Source organism: Triticum urartu, chromosome 7 (genome assembly GCF_003073215.2).
Source record: "Triticum urartu cultivar G1812 chromosome 7, Tu2.1, whole genome shotgun sequence".
NCBI classification, from domain to species: Eukaryota; Viridiplantae; Streptophyta; class Magnoliopsida; order Poales; family Poaceae; genus Triticum; species Triticum urartu.
In genome coordinates, this window is record NC_053028.1 from 191153793 (window position 1) to 191162310 (window position 8518).

The window sequence follows — 8518 nt, forward strand, 5'->3', positions numbered from 1 at the left end:
AACGATATGTTTAGTAAAAGCTTTATTTTGACTATAAGCATGAGGAGAATTTAGCACGGATTGCAACAAGGAAATACAATCTATCAAAAGCAATTATCATAATTAAATTCCTTGAAATCCAAAATAGTGGGTTCATTAATATTTAAATTTTTGACTTCTTCAATCCCACTTTTAACAATTTTAGCATCAAGATCTAAAGACTCCGAAATTTTGGAACGCCGTCTAGGTAAAGGTGGATCATATTAATTCCCATCATTATCAAGATTCATATTGCAAAACAAAGATTTAATAGGGGACACATCAATAACTTTTAGATCTCCATCTTTATCTTCCAAAAAAAATCCGTCTTAGCGGCCATCTTATTAACTAAGGTGGCTTGCTTATCCGAAACTTCAGCTATTAACTTCTCAAGATGAGCAATCTGAGATTTCAAACCATAAAATTCTTTAGACATATCATCGAGCTCTTTATTCATATAACCCATAAAACTTTTTTGTTCTTTAAGCTCATTTCTAAAGAAATTATTATGCTCAAATTGTAAAACCATAAAACTCCTGACGTTGCTTTCGATCTCTTCTAACCTTTTAAGGTGAAGATCACCAAATCTAGGTAGAACCATCGTGACAAGAAAGCAATCAAACACACAAGCAAACAAGAGACGCGAGAAAAGAGGCAAATAGAGAAAGAGAGGGAGGATGGAGAGAGAGGGCGAATAAAACGGCAAGGGTGAAGTGGGGGAGAGGAAAACGAGAGGCAAATGGCAAATAATGTAATGCGGGACATAAGGGTTTGTGATGGGTACTTGGTATGTCTTGACTAGCAACGGCGTCACAAGTGACTCGTTGTCGGGAGTTAAATCTTGACTTGTCTTGCGCGAACCTCCCCGGCAATGGCGCCAGAAATCCTTCTTGCTACCTCTTGAGCACTGCGTTGGTTTTCCCTTGAAGAGGAAAGGGTGAGGCAGCAAAGTAGCGTAAGTATTTCCCTCAGTTTTTGAGAACCAAGGTATCAATCCAGTAGGAGGCCGCGCACGAGTCCCTCGCACCTACACAAACAAATAAATCCTCGCGACCAACACGATAAGGGGTTGTCAATCCCTACACGGTCACTTACGAGAGTGAGATCCGATAGATATGATAGGATAATATTTTTGGTATTTTTATGATAAAGAGAAATAAAAGATGCAAGTAAAATGTATGGAAAAGGAAATAACTAAGTATTGGAAGATTAATATGATGGAAGATAGACCCGGGGGCCATAGGTTTCACTAGTGGCTTCTCTCAAGAGCATAAGTATTTACGGTGGGTGAACAAATTACTGTTGAGCAATTGACATAATTGAGCATAGTTATGAGAATATCTAGGTATGATCATGTATATAGGCATCACGTCTGAGACAAGTAGACCGAATCCTGCCTGCATCTACTACTATTACTCCACACATCGACCGCTATCCAGCATGCATCTAGAGTATTAAGTTCAAGAGAACAGAGTAACGCTTTAAGCAAGATGACATGATGTAGAGGGATAAACTCATGCAATATGATGTAAACCCCATCTTGTTATCCTCGATGGCAACAATACAATACGTGCCTTGCTGCCCCTACTGTCACTGGGAAAGGACACCGCAAGATTGAACCCAAAGCTAAGCACTTCTCCCATTGCAAGAAAGATCAATCTAGTAGGCCAAACAAAACTGATAATTCGAAGAGACTTGCAAAGATAACCAATCATACATAAAATAATTCAGAGAAGATTCAAATATTGGTCATAGATAAACTTGATCATAAACCCACAAATCATCGGTCTCAACAAACACACCGCAAAAAAAAGAAGATTACATCGAACAGATCTCCACAAGAGAGGGGGAGAACTTTGTATTGAGATCCAAAAAGAGAGAATAAGCCATCTAGCTAATAACTATGGACCCGTAGGTCTAAAGTAAACTACTCACACTTCATCGGAGGGGCTATGGTGTTGATGTAGAAGCCCTCCGTGATCAATGCCCCCTCCGGCGGAGCTCCGGAAAAGGCCCCAAGATGGGATCTCGTGGATATAGCAAGTTACGACGGTGGAATTAGGGTTTTGGCTCCGTATCTGGTAGTTTGGGGGTATGTAGGTATATATAGGAGGAAGGAGTACGTCGGTGGAGCAACAGGGGCTCACGAGGGTGGAGGGCGCGCGTGGGGGGGGGGGGGGGGGGGGGGGGGGGGGGGGGGGTAGGCGCGCCCCCTACCTCGTGCCTTCCTCGTTGATTGCTTGACGTAGGGTCCAAGTCCTCTGGATCATGTTCGTTCCGAAAATCACGTTCCTGAAAGTTTCATTCCGTTTGATATTCTTTTTCTATTAAAACCTAAAATAGGCAAAAAACAACAATTCTGGGCTGGGCCTCCGGTTAATAGGTTAGTCCCAAAAATAATATAAAAGTGTATAATAAAGCCCAGTAATGTCCAAAACAGCATATAATGTAGCATGGAACAATCAAAAAATATGATACGTTGGAGACGTATCACCCACCTCGCAGACACTATGGATTTGGCCACCCAGCGGCTTCCCTATGCCCCCATCTCCCCCCGCAGCTGCCGCTCCTCCCTTGTCACCCCACCCTTCCTCGCCGACTCCCCCTCTCGCCGCCACCCCACCTCCTCCTGCCGACCTCCCTCCATCCTCCCTTCTCCGGCCATGACCCGGGAGTGGGAGGACGGTGAGGCCCGCCACAAACGCCACTATGAGGACCGGCATGATCCCCCTCCCCCGATGTGCTCCGTCGCGATGAAGACCTCTGGCGGGAGCTACGTGACCGGGAGGCATGCCTGGATGACCGCTGCTCCCCTGGGCGCTCCGAGCATCGCGGGCCATCCCGCTCCCCCTCCAGCCACTGGCGATTGGCGCACGGACCAGCGTCGCTCGCCTTCTCCTGCGCGCCACCGGGGATGTAGCCCCTCTCCGCTCCATTCCTCCCGTGCCTCCCCTCCCCACCCCTTGGCCCCTCCGGCAGCCGCACCCTCCCGCAAGTATGTCCCTCCCCATGCCTCGACCCCCGCTCCTCAAGCCGGCTTAGCTGCCGGGGCCGGCCCAAACCGAGGTCGCCAGGGGCAGGGTGCTACCTCTTGAGCATGCGTTGGTTTTCCCTTGAAGAGGAAAGGGTGATGCAGCAAACTAGCGTAAGTATTTCCCTCAGATTTTGAGAACCACAGCATCAATCCAGTAGGATATTACACGCAAGTCACCTAGTACCTGCACAAACAATCAAGAACCTTGCAACCAACGCGATAAAGGGGTTGTCAATCCCTTCACGGTCACTCGCAAAAGTGAGATCTGATAAAGATAGTAAGATAAATATTTTAGGTATTTTTGTTGTATAGATTGGAAAGTAAAGATTGAAAAATAAAATAAATAGGAAACTAGAATTATAGATCAGAAACTTATATGATGTAAAATAGACCCGAGGGGCCATAGGTTTCACTAGTGGCTTCTCTCAAGATAGCATGTATTACGGTGGGTGAACAAATTACTGCCGAGCAATTGATAGAAAAGCGCATAGTTAAGAGAATATCTAGGCAATGATCATGAATATAGGCATCACGTCCGTGTCAAGTAGACCGAAACAATTCTGCATCTACTACTATTACTCCACACATCGACCGCTATCCAGCATGCATCTAGAGTATTAAGTTCATAAGAACAGAGTAACACCTTAGGCAAGTTGACATGATGTAGAGTGATAAACTCAAGCAATATGATATAAACCCCATCTTTTTATCCTCGATGGCAACAATACAATACATGCCTTGCTGCCCCTACTGTCACTGGGAAAGGACACCGCAAGATTGAACCCAAAGCTAAGCACTTCTCCCATTGCAAGAAAGATCAATCTAGTAGGCCAAACTAAACCGATAATTCAAAGAGACTTGCAAAGATATCAAATCATGCATATAAGAATTCAGAGAAGAACCAAATATTATTCATAGATAAACTTGATCATAAATCCACAATTCATCGGATCTCGGCAAACACACCGCAAAAGAATATTACATCGAATAGATCTCCAAGAACATCGAGGAGAACTTTGTATTGAGAACCAAAGAAAGAGAATAAGCCATCTAGCCAATAACTATGGAACCGAAGGTCTGTGGCAAACTACTCACGCATTGTCGGAGAGGCTATGGTGTTGATGTAGAAGGCCTCCGTGATCGAATCCCCCTCCGGCAGATCGCTGGAAAAGGCACCAAATGGGATCTCACGCGTATGGAAAGTTGCGGCGGTGGAAAAGTGGTTTCGTGGCTCTCTTGGATGTTTTTAGGGTACAAGGGTATATATAGGCGAAAGAAGTACGTCGATGCAGCTATGAGGGGCCCACGAGGGTGGGGGCACGCCTACCCCCCTGGGCGCGCCCTCCTGCCTCGTGGCCGCCTCATTGCGTCTCTGACTTCCACTCCAAGTCTCCTGGATTTCGTTTGTTCCAAGAAAGATCCTCGCGAAGGTTTCGTTCCGTTTGGATTCCGTTTGATATTCCTTTTCTGTGAAACACTGAAATAGGCAAAAAAAACAGAAACTGGCACTGGGCCTCCGGTTAATAGGTTACTCCCAAAAATAATATAAAAAAGCATATTAAAGCCCATTAAACATCCAAAACAGATAATATAATAGCATGGAACAATAAAAAATTATAGATACATTAGAGACGTATCAGCATCCCCAAGCTTAATTCATGCTCGTCCTCGAGTAGGTAAATCATAAAAAAAGAATTTTTGATATGGAATGCTACCTAACATAATTTTCAATGTAATTTTCTTTATTGTGGCAGGAATGTTCAGATCCGAAAGATTCAAGATAAAAGTTTAATATTGACATAAAAATAATAATACTTCAAGCATACTAACATAGTAATTATGTCTTCTCAAAATAACATGGCCAAAGAAAGTTCATCCTTACAAAATCATATAGTTTGGTTATGCTCCATCTTCTTCACACAAAATGCTCAAATCATGCACAACCCCGATGACAAGCCAAGCAATTGTTTCATACTTCAGTATTCTCAAACTTTTTCAACTTTCATGCAATACATGAGCGCGAGCCATGGACATAGCACTATAGGTGGAATAGAATGGTGGTTGTGGAGAAGACAAAAAAGGAGAAAGATGGTCTCACATCAACCAGGCATATCAATGGGCTATGGAGATGCCCATCAATAGATATCAATGTGAGTGAGTAGGGATTGCCATGGAACGGATGCACTAGAGCTATAAATCTATGAAAGCTCAACAAAAGAAACTAAGTGGGTGTGCATCCAACTTGCTTGCTCACGAAGACCTAGGGCATTTTGAGGAAGCCCATCATTGGAATATACAAGCCAAGTTCTATAATGAAAAATTCCCACTAGTATATGAAAGTGACAAAATAAGACACTCTCTATCATGAAGATCATGGTGCTACTTTGAAGCACACGTGTGGAAAAAGGATAGTAACATTGCCCCTTCTCTCTTTTTCTCTCATTTTTTGGGCCTTCTCTTTTTTTATTTGGCCTTTTCCTTTTTTATTTCCTCACACGGGACAATGCTCTAATAATGATGATCATCACACTTCTATTTATTTACAAATAAAAAATTACAACTCGATACTAGAAAAAAATATGATTCTATATGAGTGCCTCCGGCGGTGTACCGGGATGTGCAATGATTCAAGAGTGACATGTATAAAAAATAATGAATGGTGGCTTTGCCACAAATACGATGTCAACTACATTATCATGCAAGGCAATATGACAATGATGAAGCATGTCATAATAAACGGAATGGTGGAAAGTTGCATGGAAATATATCTCGGAATGACTATAGAAATGCCATAATAGGTAGGTATGGTGGCTGTTTTGAGGAAGATATAAGGATGCTTATGTGTGATAGAGCGTATCGTATCACAGGGTTTGGATGCACCGACGAAGTTTGCACCAACTCTCGAGGTGAGAAAAGGGCAATGCACGGTAACTGAAAGGCTAGCAATGATGGAAGGGTGAGAGTGCGTATAATCCATGGACTCAACATTAGTCATAAAGAACTCACATACTTATTGCAAAAATCTACAAGTCATCAAACCAAGAACTACACGCATGCTCCTAGGGGGGTAGATTGGTTGGAAAAGAGCATCGCTCGTCCCCGACCGCCACTCGTAAGGACATCAATCAAAGAAACACCTCATGCTTCAAATTTGTTACACAATGGTTACCATACATGCATGCTACGGGACTTGCAAACCTCAACACAAGTATTTCTCAAATTCACAAATACTCAACTAGCGTGGCTCTAATACCACCATATTCATATCTCAAAACAATCATCAAGTATCAAACTTCTCATAGTATTCAATGCGCTCTATATGGAAGTTTTTGTTGTACCCATCTTGAATGCCCATCATATTAGGACTAATTTTATAACCAAAGCAAATTACCATGTTGTTCTAAAAGACTCTCAAAATAATATAAGCGAAGCACGAGAGATCAATAATTTCAATAAAATGAAACCACCACCGTGCTCTAAAAAGATATAAGTGAAGCACTAGAGCAAAATTATCTAGCTCAAAAGATATAAGTGAAGCACATAGAGTATTCTAATAAATTCCGATTCAAGCGTGTCTCTACAAAAGGTGTGTACAGCAAGGATGATTGTGGTAAACTAAAAAGCAAAGACTCAAATCATACAAGATGCTCCAAGCAAAAAAAAATATCATGTGGTGAATAAAAATATAGCCTCAAGTAAAGTTACCGATAGACGAAGACGAAAGAGGGGATGCCTTCCGGGGCATCCCCAAGCTTAGGCTTTTGGTTGTCCTTGAATTTTACCTTGGGGTGCCTTGGTCATCCCCAAGCTTAGGCTCTTGCCAATCCTTGGTCCAAAATCCATCAAATCTTCACTCAAAACTTGAAAACTTCACAACACAAAACTTAAACAGAAAATCTCATGAGCTCCGTTAGTATAAGAAAACAAACCACCACTTTAAGTTACTGTAATGAACTCATTCTTTATTTATATTGGTGTTAAATATACTTTATTCCATCTTCTCTATGGTTCATACCCCCTGATACTAGCCATAGATTCATCAAAATAAGCAAACAAAACACGAAAAACAGAATCTGTCAAAAACAGAACAGTATGTAGTAATCTGGATAGTTCGAATACTTCGACAACTCCAAAAAATCTGAAAAATTAGGAAGACCTAAATAATTTGTATATTGATCTACTGCAGTTGTAATTGGTATTTTATCGCTCTCTGGTAAAAAATAGTAATTATTTTCGTGAGCGCATACTTTCTGTTTTTTCAGCAAGATCAAACAACAATCACCCAAGAAGTTCCTAAAGGCTTTACTTGGCACAAACACTAATTAAAACATAAAAACACAATCGTAACAGAGGCTAGATGAATTATTTATTACTAAACAGGAACAAAAAGCAAGGACCAAAAATAAAATTGGGTTGCCTCCCAACAAGCGATGTCGTTTAACGCCCCTAGCTAGGCATTGATAATTTCGATGATGCTCACATGAAAGACAAGAATTGAAGCACAAAGAGAGCAACATAAAGCATATGAAAAACACATCTAAGTCTAACATACTTCCTATGCATAGGCATCTTATAGGCAAGTAAATTATCAATACAAGCAAAAACTAGCATATGCAAGAAAGAAGTGAGAAACAATAACAATCTCAACATAATGAGAGGTAATTTCGTAACATGAAAATTTCTATAACCATATTTTCCTCTCTCACAATAATTACATGTGGGATCATATTCAAATTCAAAAATATAGCTCTCACATAAAATTTTCTCTACATGATCCACATGCATGCAAAGTTGACACTCTTCCAAAATAGTGGGAATATCATTAACTAAAGTCATGACCTCTCCAAACCCACATTTATCAAAAATTTCATAAGATTGACCATTTTCCAAATATGTGGGATCTAAAGTTGATAGTATTCCAAACCCACTTTCAATATTATTGCGAACATTATTATCAATCTCATATTCATCATGGGGAGTACGTAAATTTTCAACCCATTCTGAGAATATTTTCCGGCCGCTTATAAAATAATATTTCGGACATGCCGCGGGCGCGTGCAAGTGTGGTTGGACTCAAAACGGACAACGGAAGGAACGGGGAGACCCGGACGGATGCAAGTTTTGAAAACATGATGATGCAATGCACATGATGACATGGAAAGATGCGACACGCAAGCAAATGACAAGGCAACAACAATGAATAACTAGAAGACACCTGGCGCAACGGTCTTGGGGCATCACATGATCATTGCAACAAGTAGTGGACATAGCAAAACTAGCATCCCCAAGCTTAGGGTTTTGCCTATCATTAACACAATTTACATTAATAGAATTTATAATAATATCATTGCAATCATGTTTTTCATTCAAGGAGCTATCGTGAATCACTTCATAAGTTTCTTCTTTCAACACTTCATCACAATTTTTAGATCCACGAATTTCAAGCAAAACCTCATAAAGATAATC